General features: G+C 42.4%; 1 protein-coding gene across 7 annotated transcripts in view; it reads right to left on the bottom strand.

Moving 5' to 3' along the window:
* SPATS2L (spermatogenesis associated serine rich 2 like) overlaps nucleotides 1–19,471 on the bottom strand; it is a 144,835-nt gene that overhangs the window by 72,714 nt on the left and 52,650 nt on the right. For 3 of the 7 annotated variants that reach the window (XM_072875083.1, XM_072875075.1, XM_072875079.1), the window contains exon 1: nucleotides 14,928–15,064. The exons of 1 other annotated variant lie outside the window; for it this stretch is intronic. The gene's annotated coding sequence lies outside the window, so the exon portion shown is untranslated. Of the gene's footprint in view, nucleotides 1–14,249; nucleotides 14,270–14,330; nucleotides 14,514–14,927; nucleotides 15,065–19,471 lie in introns of those variants that run through there. 3 more of the 7 variants (XM_072875081.1, XM_072875077.1, XM_072875078.1) reach the window with 3 other exon arrangements.

Here is a 19,471-nt window from a genome sequence, read left to right on the forward strand (position 1 = left end):
TCCCTAGAGGAGCTATGGGATCTCAATTTTTGTACACTTCAGGGGCCACAAGATCCTAAGAAGAATGAGAAAAAGATTCCGCACAATCTGTGGACTCCCCACGCCTCTGGGTGAAAACTGCCTCCTCTGAATTGAATTCTGCTGCCACTTGGAGTCCACTGTGAGTTTTACTCGCCATTTTTGCACACTGAAAGGTCAATCTGCCAGGAAAGCTTCCGCTTACTGAGGCTGGGGAACTAAAAAATACTATGTCTCAGCATAAGTGTTTACAAGTTAAAAACAGCCTCCACAGATTTCATAGAAAATTCAGTGTGGACCCATATAAATTCAAGTATGTTAGTTTACACAGAACATGACCTTATAATTAATTCTAAAAGATGATCATAAAAAGTGTAACTAAGTTCCAATATTTTCTGGGCAAAAACTATCCTCCCACTCATCTCTAGCAAATCAGAACAATTAAGCATTTTACAGCTTCTACAATTAATGACAGCTGAAATACCTCATTTTCAATTAAAGTGCAATCATCGCTATTTTCAAACTGGCACACCCTCCATGTAATCTGTCTTCAGTCTCCCAACAGAAGGACAGAAGCTTCTGAAGGAAGTAGTACTTCATATTTTGCACACTTAAGCAAAATCAGTTGTGCCCTCACTCTGTCAAATGATTTTTATTCAGCACTTTATAAAGCAATTTTTTTTTAACTGCTCCAAAACCAAAATAGGCATTTTCTTAATAACAAAGCCAATATATATATTTTTGTATATACATTTCAAGACATAATCATATTCTGAGAAAGAGAAGTATGGAAGTTATGCTTTTTTAAAAAGTTAAAGTTATTTGCTTATCCAAATAAGCAGTAGGCAGAGAAAATGTCTGAGTGCATAAGCTTTTAACTAAATGAGGGATTATTTTAGGAGATAAAGAGTATCTACTGAACATAATTAATGTGTGGTGGATAATGCATCAAGGCTGCGGATGCTGAGTTTATGCTGCAATTTAGTAGACAGTGTTACAGCAGCTTAATATCCCAGGTAAGGCAGTGAGATCAGTACCAAAAGCAACATAGTATAGCTATAGCAGACGTGCTTAACACGTGGAACATGCAGATATTGTGAAATCTACAGGGTCCATTAAAAAGCTCAATCCTGAGGAACAGGTTTACCACTTTTCCTGATACCGATACCCAGTCGATACTGGGTTTTACTGTGTACTACCCGATATCAGCGACTATGATAAATAAGAATTAAAATCACCAAAAAGCCCCAACTAGAGACCACATCTAAAGATGTCCCCTCCAAGTTACACTGGGACACAGAGATAAGAAGGCTTCAGGGGACTTGGTCTACTGGCAACCTCACTGTGCTTGTGAAAAACACATTACACCATGAATATGAAAAGCAGAACTTTTCATCAACACTAAGTCATGTCATAATGACAGTGCTGATTCTGCCTTTATGACAACGTAAGTGGGCATTAAGTCCAAAGAAGGAGACAGCATCTCCTGGGAATCCTTACTGGAAAATAGCCCAGCAGAGGGAGGTACACTCTGCATCACCCATTGGAGCAGGTATTGCATCCTGCTCAGAGAGCACCCACTCTGCCCAGGGTCCAGTACTGCAGCGGCAACGGGATCCTCAAGTCTGATTCCACCTCACTCCAGCCTAGTTGACCTGATCTCTGGAAAGCAGGACTGAGAATTCCCAGTCAGCTATTGTCTAAGCAGTTTCATGCTCTTCTTCCTGGCATTTCTACAAGAGCTGAACACAATCATGAAGCATGTTTTATAGTATTAGAGCTCCTGGGATTAGATATATTCCTTCTTATATGAAACTCCAATCCTTATTTCTGTCCATTTAGAATGGGGAAATACGCTCTTTTCTTGTTGCATACAAATTCTAAGAATGGGATCATAATGAACAAAAATGAATAATGAAATCAATTTACAAATGTAAATATAACTCTAGCCTCTTTTGAAGTTTTAATAGGAAGGAAAAGCAAAATTACCCAGGGGATCTTGGTCAGACTCAGTCATGGGTGTAAATGAGATCTCATTCCCTTGTGGTATTTCACATCACAAAGGAAAGCACGTAGAGCTCTCACAGCCCTGAAACAGAAGGTTCCATGAAACACTGATTTGTATGTCAAAGCAGCCTTTTCATGCGAATGACATACAAATAACAAAATAACCCCCGAAGTTTTGAAGCAAACTTCTCACACTAGAACTTACTGTTTCTTTGATGATTTAAAATATTTTGGCCTGGGCTTCAGCTGAAACGCTTGTGTCAGACTTTTATTTATGAGGGAATTTGGCTAAAAAGGCAAAAACACAGCTTGGTTTTCTGCGAATGAGTTTGGATAAAAGTGAGTGCTGGTGCAAATCTGGAATGCCTTCAGTGAACTCAGATACACACTATGCTAAGGGAAATCAGTTTACCAGCCTTAGTTTACCAGCATAGCACTTTCTGTATGGATCATTTATTCAGGATTCCCATCTGTATTTACTTTCCTAGTAAGAAACATGTATTTACTGCTGACATTGAGCCTCAGCAACTGACTTACAGCTTGGCACCTCTGCTCCAAGTGCCTTTGAGATACCAAGAGTAAAGTTTGTTCCAGTAATATCCACTCACCCACAAGACAGTGTCTGCATATTTTATGGTACACTAAAAAAAGTAACGTTACATTTAATGATAGAAAGTTGCATGGAAAACATTATGTGCATGCAACATGGCCAAGCTACCATCTCTAACCCAGCCTTTGCTTTGCAAACTATAAGACTTACGTTTGTTTTAGCTTTGCAAACTCACAGTACATTGATGTTATTTATTTTTCCATTTTATTTCCTGAGATTTTTGCTGCTTAAGTAGAAGGGGGGAGGGGCACAATAAAAATAAATACGGTGCCCCTACCTTTCTTGTTTCCAAGGTCTCCTGACTTTCACAGACCTGCATGGTATAGGCTCTGTTCACATCACCCATGAAATCAACTCAACATCATCCTTTTAACTCTAGTCCTCAGTATGAACTGAAGCTTTCACATGTCAGCAAATACATTAACATCCATACCTGCAGATTTCAAACATGCACACTGCCTGACCACTTCATATTCACCTTGATCACCAATACGTTAAAAATGAAAATTTATCTCAGCCACCTTAGTACATCAGTACATCTCGTTTCCTAGTGAATTACTGAAGTCCATGAACTTGAGAAGCCATATGAACAACTCCTTGTGTCTGTTCAGGACTATAGCACATTGTGAAAGCTGGCCATTACAAGCAGAATTACCAAGTTACAAAATACAAGCGAAACGATTACATCTTTTCACATCTTGTGTATAATGAAATGCCTCATTTAACACAAATCACACTAACAGTGAACTATCAGCATTCAAGCCATCCCTGAAGCATGGCTGAAAAGCCACTGCCGTCACTCCTCATGGTTATTTCCTGCCAGCAGTATCTGATTAGACAGCTGACATACCTAAAGGACTATGAGACCCACTAGATCAGAAATGGTGTTAGGTGCATGCTACTATGCATGTAGAATTGACTGGAGGCATGACGTGATTTCCAGGAACAAGCTTAGAAGGAAGAAAAAAAAAAGAAAAAAGGAAAGAAAAAATGCAGACTTTTAAAATTTTAATTTCAATTCCTGTTTAGAGTAGAAGACTTTCAAAACATTATACGCTTTACTCTTAATTACATCTTCTCTAAAGAGAAAGTAAAGGGAGATGAGAAGAAACATGATTTTTTCTAAGAATATTTTTTTAAGGCAGCACAAACACTTTTTATATGGGAAAGACATTTTATATGTAGAGGTGGTAGGTGGGAAAATTATTTTAATCTCTCATATTTTAAAAAGGGTAGCAGATAAAAACAAAACAGCCACTCTTCATTGTATTAGAGGCCAATTTTTTCCCCCATTCCCTATGATCGTTGTCAGAACTTCCAGCATAAGGGAGGGAACAAAGAAAAAACTCAGCACACAACCAATCTGTCCATCCCCACCCCCAAAAATAAACATGCTGCAAATGCAAAAAAGAAACATGAACTATCATAGAACACAGTATGTAACATTAGCCCACTAAGGAACAAACATGAAACCGCTGAAACTGTCTTCCTTCAGCACTGATGCCTTATGGTTAAGTGAAAAGATCACAGAAATTTAAGGAAAACCTTCAAACTTTAGGTATGTCTAAATATATAGTTATTTTATATTCTTTATTATATATATAAAAAATATTTTTTAAATAATGTAAAAGTCTGAAGACAGAACTAGAATAAAAAGTCTAGTACGAGAATATAAAGTCCAACAGTTTACCAGAAATACCATTAGCTGGTCCCTCTCACATGCCTGGCATTTCAGTAAGAGAAGACTTCTAGAAACATAGCCTCTCCTTAGGATACTACTTTGACCTAAATTTGACTACTATGATATCATGGGAAGGTAAGGGATAGATCCGGGGAGGGGGGGGGAAGGAAGCCAACAACACACACACCAAACCAAAACCCAACAATGAGTCAAATAATAATTCAGAACCTGACCAAGGTAAAGCCCCAGCAAGGGAGCCTGGATGAGGGAGGCAATGTAGCCAGGGCTGGGCAGGACCTGCGATCCAGGTTGCTTAATAAACATTACTTAAACCAATAGAAGAGAGCACTGTTCAGCCATGTATTTCTTCATGTTTTATGTAAGAAATGAACTTAGAAACTGGCAAATCAATTCCTGTACAACTAGAACAGGAATTTCAAAGAATTAATGCCACAAGAGAAATTGTTACTAAGAAACTAACAGTTATTAGCAACACAGACAAGTTTCCAGAGATCTAGGTGTTGCTTTGGCCCTACTCTTTACATACAAACTGCACATGAAATGGAATTGCAGAACCATTTTGTAATGGTTCTGAGAGATACACTCTCTGTATGAGTGTTTTTCTTCTGATGGCCTGTCATTGTAGCGACAGAGGTTCAATATACTTAAGCTCTTTATGTTCCTCACAGAGGAATGCTCACATCTGTCAGTAATCACATGAATATTATCACATGGCTGTTAACACGTAATGGTTAGGACCTTATTAGCAGTCCTCTTCTTGGCTTCTCCTTTCAAGGAATTATGAGAACTCATTTACTCCACACGACTTCAGGCCAACTCTTTTATACAAATTATCAGCCTGGATTCATTACCCACTTCAAGGCAAAAATTAACAACATCTTATTTTTTCATATTTTGTTTTTAAAACAACAACAAAAAAATCCTAGATTCTAATCAAAAGGAAATAGACTCCTAGATGGCTCCAGGTTTCAGCCTATATCCTGAATATGGAAATAGTGCTCCAAACAATCTGGGGAGACAGCTAGAAACAGGCAAGGGCTGGGCCCCACTCCTCCTCCTAGGTTGATCCTGATGCAGGATCAAGCTGTGGGAAGGTAAATCTGGTAAATTCTTTCAAGGAAGAAGCTACACAAAAATTTAAAACTGTCATGTAAAAAAGCATACAGAGTCAGACCAGAGTAAATCATACTATCTTTATCTCTGTATGTATAACAAGAGAGATCATACATACACTTCTTAGACTTCTTTGTATCACATGTGCTGAAAAAGTTACATAGCAGAGTCCAGATAGTGCTCATATGAGCAGCTGATATATTCCCATCCCATCACCACGATCTGATAGCTCTTTGAATGTTTCCTTTAACTACACACAGTTTATTTGTATACTTTTGTGTGTGTGTTTTGTTTGCAGTGGGTTTTTTTGGGGGGTGGGGTGGTGTTGGTTGGTCATGGGGGGGGTTATTTGTTTGGGGGGTTTTTTTTGTTTTTTTTGTTTTTGTTTTTTTTTTTAAACTTTAATCCATGAACAGGTACCTTTCTGCATTTGAATTAACATGGAGGATTAATAATTTATGGCCTGTCTCTTAAGGAGTCCATCTGCTGTTCAAGAGCCTATATAGTGTATCCCTATATTTTCCATTTCAATTAACAGCAGAGTCCTTCCCAAAGCTCTTTTCTGTGGCCAGTACTGCAACCTGAAAATGGCAAAAAATGTAGTGCATAACACGACCCCGAGGTCCCTCCCAGAAAAATCCTAAACTAGCAAAAGGCAAAGCCTTTTATGGAGTCTGGTACCAAATTTGTTTAAAGAAAAAAATCCAACAAAACCAGCACACTCAGCAACAGTCATCCCAAACCACCCCAGCTGCCAGCTGGCACGAGTTCCAGCGGTTCCCCATGCCTGCCATAAGGCCTGCAGGAAGAATGCAGCTCTGCAAGAGCCTCACTCCCATACACGTGTGGCAAAGCACCTTCATCACATTCCTACCTTACAGCCCAAGATTTCAAAATGAGTTGTCCTTGCCCAGGTCTTTTGGCACTGCAGAAAACAGCCCTTGCTACAATGCTGTTTGACCACTTCCCTCTGTTAAACCACTTCTGAAGAGTTGGGCTCCAACTTCACAGGCAGCTCAGTGAGGATGCAGAGCCTGGTAGGCTCAGTTCAGCCCTATACCAAGCACTATACTATGATACAAAATGTCTATTTTTTGTCATAAGTAACAGTAATCTTGATTTTTTTCTTTTTTAATTTACAGAAAAGGAATCTTTAATATCAGGCTGAGCTGCTCTCCAAAAGGAAGAAGATACTATTCACTTAAAATAGTGAATGATAGTTTAAAGGTGTGCTATTCAGTTTAATTAATGATTGCATTTACATTGCTTCATTCCTTTAATATGATGCAACAATAGTAATGACTAACCTTTTTGCAGTTTAATAGACCTTGCAACTGCAAGATGATCCCTATTCCATTTAACAAGCCCCTTGTTATAGCTTAATAAATCTGGTTTTGCTCTTTGGCAATTCTCATTAAAATGCTTTGGAAGGTACCACCATTCACCTACAGCATGATTTTCAGAGGACCTGACTGCACACAATTCCAATTAAAACTTTCTGCACTCAGCATCTCTGAAAATCCAACACTAGCAAGGCAATTAGAAGTTTCCAACCTTTCCTCATCTATAGGGTAACATGCAAAATAATCAGGGTTGGACACAGTGTAGCTTAAGAGAAGGGAATCATGTGTTAAAATGCTAACATGGGAACCTCAACTCATCCCCTTAGCGTGCGTAGAGAAAAGCAACCCATCATTCTTTGTCAAGTGATGGCAGTGCAATGGATGAATTTACATACGTGACCATCTGTTGCCAGATTAGGCAACAGCAGAGTCACTTTCCAGACTGCCAAACGTCTGCCCTTGTTCAGAACTTCCTTGGTTTTGTAGGCTTACTTTCTTTACTACAAAATAAAATACAGCACTTCACATTATAGAGTACCCTTCATCCCAAAACACTCTGTGGACTGTGAACCCTCTCACAGAACTGCCAGAAGCTTCAAGACTGAGCACTACATAAACACAGGACTAGCAAGTGAAAAGCAGCACACTGCTGCAGCCTGCTCCACAGCTGTGTCTCTCATGCCATACTCTTGGCTAAGGACATACAGGCAAACTCCTACTCACATCAAAAGTGTGGCAAAACTTCTAATACATACAGAGCTCTGACAGGACCTTAGTTTGAAATATCCCTTCCCCACAAACTAAGCTGCAGAGGACCTAGACTGCACCTATTTCAGACATACGAAGGGCTTGTGTCTCATGACAGGAAAAAATTGTGGGGTTACAGGCCATGCTGTGATGCAGACCCAGTAGTGCACCCTTAGAACCATCTTGTATCAAAAAGCCCAGTAAACTTAATGAAAAAAAATAACTACATAACAAAAAAGATAATTTAATATAAATATTAAAAAGATCATAAGGCAAGATACTGATTTTACACCAGTATCATAAAAGTGCAACTTCACCGATGTTGAGGATTTCCTGTCTTCAGCACGTGCCAGAAAAATTATGACATTTTCCATAGTCCCCTTTCACACAAAGACAAACACTAGAGAGTCAGAGCTCTTCTGATGTAAAGCTGATTGTCTGCTCAGCTCAAGATTTCCCCAACACATCACTGTTTGGATATTTATTTTACTTCTTTTAGGATAAAATAATAATTACCACATTAAAAAAAGTCCATGCAGCTATCTCAATCAACTCTATGACAACCATGTTCTCTAGCCTTCTGCAAAACCTTCCAACCCACCAGCAATTCAGTAAAGATTCAGCATATATAGGCAAACAAGGCACAAGAGCACGGATATTAAAGACAGGTGTGTGGTTTTAGCAACAGATAATAGAGGGAGAACTGTTTTTATTGAGTGACAAGGAAGCAATAAAGGGCCAAACTCTGTACTTGTGGATTTCAGTGAGCATAAGCCCCAAGAGAATCTGGCTCTAAATCAGTAACATATGAACTGCTACAAGCCCATCATTTCCATCAGATCCTTAACCAAATGGCCAAACCTGAGGAAAACCCCATCAGGGCCAGGGAAACCCTGATCTTATATTACCATCACACAGAAAAGATATTCCCTGTAATTCCCCCCTTTCACCCTCATGTCACAAGCTTCCATTCCTAATTGAGCATCTAAACAGACATGGTCAAAAACCTTGGTGCTCTCTGACTGCCAGAGCTCCTTCTAGCCCCTCGGATCTTCCTCGACCTTCCTCCCTTCTCCAGGGCTCCTTCCAACCACCATCTTCTGCTCTCTTCACTACTACAAGCCTCCAGGCACTCTTCTTACACAGCCACAGCAGCTGCTCTAGTTCACCTGTATTTGCCTTGCACTGCAGACCTCTTCAGGGCACCATTGGCAGATACACCTCTTGCCCTACCCATGCTACAGCTCTGTGCATCTGATAGTACACCTGATCTTTTGACTCCTTTCTACTGTTCTTTCCTCATGTGTCAGACCTGGCTGCCTCTCTGTTGGCCAGATGAATCATCCAATCCTTTCTGGCTTCCACTGTGTGTGTACACAGCGTAATTTGGCTATTGTGGAGGAAGAAATCCTCAAGTTCTTTGAGGATTTTAATGAAAAGTAGGTTTCCTTCTTTCACTCTAGTAACTAAGTGGCTGCAGCACATGGGAAGCCTCAGGAGCTGCAGGAACAGATGGGGAAGCTGCTCTCCACCTGAGTGCTGTGCAAGCAGCCTATCTCCACACCATCCCTCTCCTCATCAGCTCCAGAGCAAGGAGCACAAGCTCCGATCCTAACACCAAAGCACAACTTCATGGCAGCAGCTTAACAAACCAGCCAACTCAAAACAATTTCTAGCCAGCACTAAGTTATCATTAGAAAACAGAATTACAAAAAAGGCAACATTTCATTCAGACCAAGTCCTAAAGATCACTAAATCAAATTCTGCACAGGCAAGTATTACTGCACAAGATAGCTATTCCCTCCATCAACACAGAAAGGAGAAGTCCCACAGTGATGAAATTGTCAGACTTGTAGTTTTTTCTACCGCTAGTATAAACCACAGTCTCTGAATACATTCCCATTCCAAAGTACCACCACACCCAGACTGCACGTGCAAGGCTTTTATTGCATTTAATTTTGCACAGAGAACCATACACAGAACTGTAATTTAAATACTAAAAGTGGACAGTTTAAGTGTAGTGCAGAAGTGGAAGCCACAAACTAGACATGTATAGGACAGTACACACTGAAAGCTGTTTTTATATATTACGACCATTTGAGTACACGCTTGAGCTTAGAGTCATCCGAAGCCCAAATACTCTTTCTTGGCAGTTATACCTAAACCAATAAGAAAGCCTCAAGTCCTGATCTGCCACCCCATTAGCTGTCAGCATGCATCAGTCTTCAGCAGCAATAAAAGCCATGTGTCATGGAGAGCACTCGGGCGGACACCCCAGCGTTGAACGTTCAGGGCAAGCTCTGCGCAGGTTTAACAAAATCAACCAGGATCCTGAAGACCTACCATCATTCAGGAGTGTCTCATAGCACAAACACTATCTTTTGGTGCTGTTCCAGGTAAAATTCAGTCAAACACCATAAATCCTTGCATGGATTTTGCATAAGGTTGGGACAACAAACACCAGCCTACCTGCCCTGAATGTGGGGTGTTTATTTTGAAATGCTGCTAGGCAGGTTAGCCTTACCAGCACAGAAGGGTAACAACTCAGTGAGACTGCGCTGTCAACACAACAGTGGTAGCAGCTTCTTTAATGCTAACTCAAAACATGCCCACAACTTTCGAGGATAGTCACCTCCCAAGAAGTCGTACTCACAGTCCACTTGGCCATGCACAGCACGAACAGGTAACATTGCTCAACACCACTCGGAACATAAAACAGCATCAGTCCTCTTAAAAGCTAAATTACGTTCATGGAAACACCAGGTTTAAGTTACCACTTTTAAAAAAAAGAAACAGAACAGACCTTCAGTCAAGGAACATCAAACAAAACTGTACCAGTTTACACAGGCCAAAATCTGTCCCCAACTCTGAGCAGCAACACGCTGGTATTCACAAACAGGTGAGGCTTCTTTGCCATTTGAACTCTTACCTTTCAACACTTGGGAGATTAGATTCATCAGTAATTTAAACACTGGACACAGTACACAGCCATAGGCATTTTTTTTTCAGTCAGCAAACCACTAGAGAGAGTACTGAAAGGCCTATTATAAAGGCCAATCACTATCCTTTTCTTGAATGACCACATGAAAATCGGTGACTGTTCCACAATGGATTGAAAGGGCCTTTTGTCTGAAGGAAAAGGACAAGGAGTCACAAAGTATTGCAGATTCATTTGTAACTCATGGTTTTTGAAGAAACTGTATAGCTTCAGTTAAGAGCAAACCAAGAAAAGAACAGGCTTTGAAAATGTTATGCCACAACCCTTTCCTACTATGTATACGCAGAGCATATTTTTAGATTAATCTCTTGTACTACAAAAAGATGGGCAGGCATTCTATATTATTGTTGTTTTACGAGAGAAGTTTAAAACACATGCAGAGTTTTGACTTTATTCCAAAACCCTAATTAGGGTCTGCAGCACTATTTGCCTTATCTAAAAAGAAAATAATCAGAAGCTTTTTTGGTACAAGATCTAGTAAAAGTATAATTGCACTGGGATAATAAGTGAAAGCATTCTCACTGTTGCTTAATAACCACTTTAGTAATTGAGCAAATTCACCATCACCCATAAAGTATATGGTGACTTATTCAACGAAAAGACATTTTTTATATTGAGAAACCAGCATTTGACTCTTTAATTTTGAAGTCTGTTTCTGAAGCCTCTCACAAAAAAGGGTTGATTACATCTGCTGACGACTTCTCAGAAGAAACGTTTGACTTCTCCACCCGCCCCAATCACATTTTCAGTTCACAGGTTTTACATGCAAATGCACACACACCCAAAATGGGATTTGCACACGAGTTCATTACAGAGTTTCTAAACAAGCTTCACATAGACAAACTTTCAGCAGTTAAGACAGGGGGGCTAATAAGCAAAACCAGATTTCTTCTAATCCATATCCAGAACTAGGGAATTACTGCACTTCTATTCAGAAACAAAAGTCACAGCTGTCAGACTTGCCCTCTTCACCTGTCTGTTCCACCCACGTACTGTGAAACTAAACAGTCAAAAAATGTCAGTTTTCACTCTCTGGCTTCTTGCCACATCCCAGAATTTATATTCCTTGTGCTCCCACAACCCCTCCTGAAATCAAGCAATATATTTTGCACACACCATTGGTCAAGGTGCCAGCTGGATTTAGCTCTTCTGACTGCCCTATCAAAGTACATCAGGCAAGGAGCTGGTCTTTGGCATGTTACAAGACAGCACTACCAGGACCAAAATCTTTGCTGCAGGAATCACCCACGATGCCACTTTCAGATATACACTGGAAGTAAAAGTCCTGCCATGCCAAACATACCCCCAAGGTAACCACACACCCCATCATCTCACACAGTGTAAAACACAAGCTTATAGTCCTCAGGATTGGAAAGAGAATCTTGCATATGTAAAGCAGAGGCAAAACAACGCTGCACTGTCTTCTTGAAGCTCAAGGTGCTCAGAAACAAACAGGGCAGAGAGATGTGAACTGCACAGCCCCCTGCTAATCTCAGTGAAGTTCAGGGCCAAATTCTTTGATATAATAATGCTACAGAGTGTTGCTTTCAAACAACTATTAGCAAGGGAAGGCGCCCAGTCTAAAATAAAGGCACTTTGCTATCGAAGTTAACTATTTCGCTAGTTCATTTTGGTACATGAAGGAGAAAACTAGAAGAGAAAGCTGGTGAAGCATCTGAGGAGGGAAGAAAAGGCGGGAGGAAGAAGAGGGAAACTAAAGGATTGGGACAGTGCAAAAAAACATGGAGGATGGAGGAGACAGTAGCAGCAGCCATACATATGGGGTCATATTTCCCCAGAGTAACATGGACAACAAAATCCTTAATATTAACTACAAGTTAGCTACAATTAACCATTAACTATAAGCTATTTTTCTTCCTTTGATCTTTGTGCAAAGCCTCACTGCCTCTAGGTCTTCTGCTCAAAATCGTTACACAGCTTTACTTGTATCCTTTGGTGCACAGTGAAAAGTGGAGTTTGACCTTTCCTTTGGATGTGTAAATCACCACACCAGATTGTTTTGAGAAAATGACTGAGGATTTTTTTTTGTATTCTGCATGACTAGCATTACTTAACAGTGTTTAAAGACCTCTAAGACATGGGCCCCAAAAACACAGTAGGAAATACAGTCCCTAGAATGACAACAGAGGCGATGCACATGGCTGAAAAGGAACACAAATATAACAGCCTGGGGGAATTAATACGAAATACAGGTTGCCTACAGCTGCTGACAGGCACGGCTTTTGTACTTCCACCGTTGCTGGAAGAAAACTCAAAGAAAATATAAAACAAGTTGCAGACCATTAGAATTTTGTTGTGCTTTCTCTTAAGAATAGGCCCAAACTGATTTCAGTTCCTGGACAGATATTTCCTTAAAATTTAGGAAACAGCAGGAAGGTGTCCTGACATAGCCTCATTTCCATTTCTTTGAGCAAGAAAGACTAGATAAAAAAACTGATCTAGATTCAGAACCAAACCTCCCTCAACACAGAAAGTACTTGGAGATGCTTGTGTTCAATTTTTAGGCTACAATTTTAGGCTACAATTTTTACTACATGTCAGACACAACAATAACTCTAAAGCACGTGTTCCTTCTCAGGCATCTGCCTAGGCACAAGGACTGTGGAAATAGACCCTTCGCTTCAGGATAATGCTGAGAACATTTTGAAGGGTACTTAATTTACTTCTTCTTAATCATAACACTTTCTTACACAGTAAATTTCCCAGAGTTGTGACCTTACCTCCTTACATGATTATACAGCACCCGACACAATACAAGCCTTATCTTGATTGGTGTCTCATTACATTTAACAGATCCTGCTGTTCTCATAAAGGGCCAAACTGCTTCAACTCCCGTAACACAATTAGTGGGAGAAGACTCACAGCCCAGCAGCAGCGTTCAGCTCCAGCAGGTTGTGATGGCACCTCACAAAATTCATCAACCTGTTCCGACCTGGAAATCATTCTGCATTTACACAGTTTGACTGCATTCATGGAAACAATTGTGGCAAGGGCACAGCGTCCTGCTCACAGCAGCTTAAAGACTCTAGTTAGTGGCACTCAACAGGTTACCACCCAGGATTTCTTTCACGGCCAGTGCAAACAAGTTCCTGGTTAACCTTGACATTCTGCATACAGCAGTCTTTTCCACTTTCTGTTTAGAAGTTTTTTTGTTTACTTTCCTTGAATCATCACAGTTTGGAAAATATTTTATGACTGCATCAGGAGCTCAAAGAAACAGAAGAAAGATGCTTTATACATACACTAGTAAGTCCGATTTAAAAGTCAACAAAAAAGAATTCCCACCGAGGATCATTAGTTGCCTTGAAGTATATAAAGCATTTGCACATTTTCAACCTGGAATCAACCCAATCAATCCAGGGGAATGTGGCCTGGAATGAAACAGATGGATTTTCTGTGGTGCCTCTTAGCTCTCCTAAAGAAACTAAATCTGGTAGTCCAAGTGATTCACATCTCAGGATGATGAGGCTGAGGGTGGGGAAGAAGCTTACACTATTCGTTTACAGCTCAACAAAGGAAGCATTGCATTCTGATAGAGAACAGAAGAATTTTGCCAGCTGCCACTGCTTATCAACGACTTGCACACCTAATGATCACATTTTTCATGCACAGTAAGACAGACAACGAACATTAAGGAAAAAAAAAAAAACAACAACAAAAAAAAGCCCTATCACCTTAGCGGTCTTTTACCTTAGTACAGATAAAGCAAATCCTCAAACGGGTGGATCTGTGAAGAAACAGTAGCTAGGGCACAGCAACCTTCGTCCCTACCTTGTAGTAGGTCAGCACTCGCAGCAACATTTCACAGCCCATGCAAAAACGTAAGGCAGCATTTCAGGAACAAACGTACCGCTGGCTCAGCGCCTCTGGCCGCCAAGACAGCCGGGGATAAACGGCTGCGCTCGGAAAGACCCGGCTCCCAATTCCCCGGGTGTGCAGTTAATCATTTATGACCAAGGCTGTTACTGAATAGCCTCGAACAGCACAGCACTGCCCAGCCTCGGCTCCGGCGGCGCCTGGGGGCTGGCGGAGCGGCGGGAGAGGGCGAGCCGCGGCGAGCGGCTCCCGGGCGCTCGCAGAGCCGGTCCCGGCGCACGCCGGGCGGGGTCCGAGGGGCCAGGGCCGGGCCCGGCTGCGGTCCCCGTGCCGCCAGGAGAGGCCCACCCACCTCCACCCGCAGCCGGGTGTCGGCGCCGGGACCCGGGGCGTTAGAGCAGCGGGCGGGGTGCGCGCGGCACCACAGTAACCGTCCCCCCACCGCGGCACCGCTCAGCAGGAAACTCCCGGCGGGCCCTCCTCCGCCCCCCGCGGGCCCGCCGCCCCGCGCAGGTGCCGCCGAGGGGAGAGGAGGGCAGGGCGGCGCCTTACCTGGTAGCCGCCGGGCCGCAGCGAGGCCGTGCGGCCGCGGCCGAGGGCGGGGAGGCGGGTGCGGACCGGCGGGGCGCGGCGGCCGGCAGCGGGGCGCGGCGGCCGGCAGTGGGTCGCGGCTGTGGCACCGCCGCCCGCTCGCGGGGACACGCCTCGCGCCCCTCCCCTGCACGCGCGCACCGCCCCGGGCCCGCCCCAGTAACGGCCGCCACAGCCCCCGCCCACAGCAACGGCGGCGCCGCGCTCCCCGGCCGGCAGTGGGGGCCGCGGGGCGGCCGGCGCCGGGGGGCTCGGAGCGGGGCCGCGGACCCGGGGGATGGGCCGCTCGCCCGGGACGCTGGGGAGCGGGGTGGGTGAGCTGCCCGAAGCCCGACTCGGGCGGCACAACCCGTGGCGCCTGCTTCCTGGGTGCCGGGCGGGAAGGGTTCTGTGAGACGGAGAGCAGCCTCCCAGGTTCCGGTGGTTTACTCGTGCAGCGGCTTCAGAAGTTGCGTGTGCCCCTCCTGCCACGCACAAATAAATGCTCAGGTAAAGACCGACGCAAGAACTTCTCGCTAAGCAAAATGAAACAGGCAGCATAAGTCATCGCGAGCGTATGAATCTTCCTATCTGTGAATACTCTTGGCAAACAACCAGAATATAAAAACTTAGGGCAAGTTTCTCAGTAATCGATGTTTTAAAATACTACCTAAAAGCTCCAAAGAAAATACATAGTCAGGGTTGTTAACACAAAGCTAAAGGAGCAATAAACAACTATCTACTTAAATTTAAACACTAGAAGGTGGAGATACAACCTCACACTTGGAACTAGGAAAAAAACAGAGCAAGTTTTCCATAAACAACTGTAATCTGGATTTACTATCAGTACTGGTGTCTTACACCATCATCAGCATTTCCCTTAACCCAAACGCATAGCAATTCTCATTTTTGGTAGCACTGTGAGCCACAAGTACTGGAGAATCATAGCGTTTCCTCTCAGAATCGTTGCGTACCTCTCTTCCTGCTAACGCAAAGGAGACTCTCTTGGTCATAATGCACCTCTACTTGAACTCCCTACCCTCAGCCAGAAAAATAACCTTTTAACACCTTCAAACACAGTTTGGAGGCAGCACTCAGTCCTTATTATTTTCAACCAAGGCTTCCCAAACTGCAGCACAGAAAATAATTCAAGGTGAGATTTATACTGAGTATGTATCCGACCCACCCTCCAAACCAGGCAGAGCTGGCAGCGTTTCCTTGTGGCAGGCAGGTGGGCTGGCAGAGAACCACCTCGGTGCGACAGCACGCAGTTCTCTGTGACGGTGGTGCCCAAGCGAACCTCGCTGGGCAGTTTCTACTCTATGCAGCTGCAGTGGCTTCGTGGAACGAGTGTCTGTTGAATGGACTTGTCCACCTGCTGCAGAAAGCTGGGCTTGAATTAGATATTCAACATTATGGTGAGGCCACAGGTTCAGAATTAACATTTCATGTGGAATCATGTCTTCAAAACTATGCAGATCTTCAGTAAATGCAGGTTTATTTTAAACAATGTAACTTTGAATGTCCAGGCTTGTATTTGTGTTCTGAGAGTGCTCTTTATAGTATTGCTGACATTTATCTGCACCCTGAGCTGTATGAATTTTGCCTGGGAGTTTTGGAAACGATTCTGAAGTTCAAGAGAATGGTGCATTATATTCATTAAAACAAGGGTGCCGCTGACCTTTCAGCACAAGAGAATAGATGTGAATCATGGACCTAAGACTTATCTAAAGGAACACAGTGGAAACACATAGGATGAAAGGCTCTAAAAGCTTTACAAATTATATTTGGATGGGGGAGAGTAGGGAGAAAGAGAATGTGGGAAAAAGAAGAATGAAAAAGGATCCTGCTGTTTAGCTCATGCATAAACTGTATGTGCTCAGCCAAAGGTCACTCCTTTTATTTTCTCATTAATTTCAATGATGGTAGATGGTATATGAAGAACAATCTAAAAATAAGAACAGCCAGAAATAGCTTAGGTTTTTCTGTGACAGTGTAGTGGGAAGAAAAACCTGAGCTGCAACTTCATTCCATATCTTTACTTTTGATTTTTTAAAAAGTAGTGACTTAAAGTTAAATAATTAAGATGAACTGTAAAGTTATTTAGAAAAGTTAAATAAAAATTAAGTGGTCTACATTTTATGTATTTTCCAATAACGTTTTTGTACCCTGTGTACACTGAAATTAATTAATTCCTGGGGGTTTTTTTCATCCACCACTGTTGGTGAGAAATAGTGTATTTGGACAGTTTTGAGGGCGAGTTGTCTGGGCACTAAATGCAACTGAGGAAAACACTAAGTACTAGGCTGAGTTGTAAACAAATAGATAGGAATAACAGCTTTGGGAAGCCTGCAGGTGCATGCAAAAGCTGGCACAAGGAAATTGCCATCCACAGCAACTGAAAGTAGAGACCGGAATGGGAACATAGAAGGGATCATGAATATTCTGCAGTGAGGATCATGAATGGCTGCCTCAAACAAATCTTCAGAAAATAGGAGCCCTTCATACAGAGACTGATGCAACATCTGCCAACTTGTTTCTAGGGAATAAAGAGCTAACATGTAGAGGCTGATCTCCAGATGAGGTGCCACAGATTCTACATCAGTGTTGAAGGAGTTTTAGCATTACTCCACCAGCTTTTAAATTTTTGCAGCAAATGTGCAAATCTGCATTGACTCGCAGTATATTTGGCTGTATGCTGAGCCTACGTTTTCAAAAAGAGGACACCAGCTGCCCAGAGTTTAGTTCTCATCTTCTGTTTCTGCCAAATAGCTGTATGAACCTTATGGTCAACACATGTTGCAGTGTTTGGTTCCTCTGTAGAGGTTATTCACTGATAAAGGTAAAGTGATAATCAACAACAATTAAACATCCCAGCTGGAACCTTTGGGCTATATTAGAAGGGAGATGGCCTGCTCAGAGCACTGACCTTGGATTTTGCATTAAATCCTCAGTTCACAATATTTCCTATACAACTGTAGCCGTATTTCTGATGCGACCACAGACAACTCATTTAATTTCTCTGGGCCTCCATTTCCCATCTGCAAAAGAGAAAGAAATTTCCAAACCTCAGTGTATATAACAAAGATTATGAGATACTCCAGGTGTAACTGTACAATGCAGTAACTTTGGCAGTAAAGGTGCCTTAATGATTTCTTGCTCTCTTGCAACCTCCCTGTCTCCATCTTGGCACTGTAATCTGTTATTCTTCTCAGTTCATGAAACTTCCCTGCAGACCAGACCACTCAAATGACCTGGGCTAAAAATACCATGCCCCTTTTTGTTAAAGATTTTTTAAACTCAGATCCAGTTGATAGTGAAGCTCCGGCAGCTGGTGACCTGTCATGAAAAGGACCTTGAAAACTGACATGCCATACTCTAACATCAGTCACTGAGCTGCAGTAATCCAGAGGGATGTCACAACACAACATTTGTAAATTCATTGTTTCTGAAGGGGAAGAACACACCGCCACACATTATACGGGTTTGTATCTTGGGCCACTTGATTACTATTGCTTTCCTTAGGGTTACGGATGGGACAGGAACCAACTGAATGCAAAGGTAATAAAATATATCCTTATGTAATTGTTCTATCTCCTTGCTTCTTCAAACACCTACTGCTCCCACAAGACTGACAGACTCCAAAGCTGCAGTTAAATCAGTAACACCACGTCCTCTTGGACTGCTTCTCAGCAATCAGTTTCACAGTACTATCCGAAGCAGGTCACTGCCATTTTTCCTGGCTTACAGATAAGACAGCAGCACAGAAAGAAACGGTGCAGAGAACTTGCCAGCTGCAGAAATGAGACACAGGTCTTCCGAGTCCTGCCCAATGCACTAACTGCAAAGCCTCACCTGCTATTTGGTGATCCCCTTTGCCTCACCAAAGGGACTGTGTGCCACGTGCAGCGACAGGACTGGAGACCACAGAGCAGGGAGGAGAGGCGTCTGGAGGGGAGCTGAGGTGTGTCTCTCTAAGTATGTATTTGTTTATTGGTTTCAATACCAGAATCAGTGATTAAAAGTTTGTTAATTGGCAACAAATTAAATCAGTTGAAATTCCCCTGGCAAAAAACTGTTTCTGGCTCGCAACAGGGGGAAATTGATTCAACAGAGAAATTTGGAAATAAACTGGTACAGTCACAGTGGTCTGGCAACAGATCTGAGGGTGAAGATACAGAAAGCAGCAAATTACGTAGCTCATGTTGTACAGCAGTTGCTAATCTGGGGCATAAACGTAACGTGGCTCTTTTAAGCCAGGAGAAGGGCTGATAATAACAGTTTATCCTGGCTTTCGTTAACTGCAGTTAAAAACTGCAACGTTAACGGAAAGAAGTTCAAAGAGAAGCACCAGAAGTGATTAACAGGGATATGTCTTCAAGAGATAGATGTTTACATGCTCAGCTTAGGAGAAAGCTGCCAAGCAAAGACAAGACGAAGGTCCTTTCAAGGGACCTGTGTGGAGTCATAAAGAGCATTATATAGAGTATCAGCACAGAAAGAAGAAGATTCATGATAACTACAAA

Source organism: Ciconia boyciana, chromosome 10 (assembly GCF_034638445.1).
Source record: "Ciconia boyciana chromosome 10, ASM3463844v1, whole genome shotgun sequence".
In the NCBI taxonomy this organism is placed as follows: Eukaryota; Metazoa; Chordata; class Aves; order Ciconiiformes; family Ciconiidae; genus Ciconia; species Ciconia boyciana.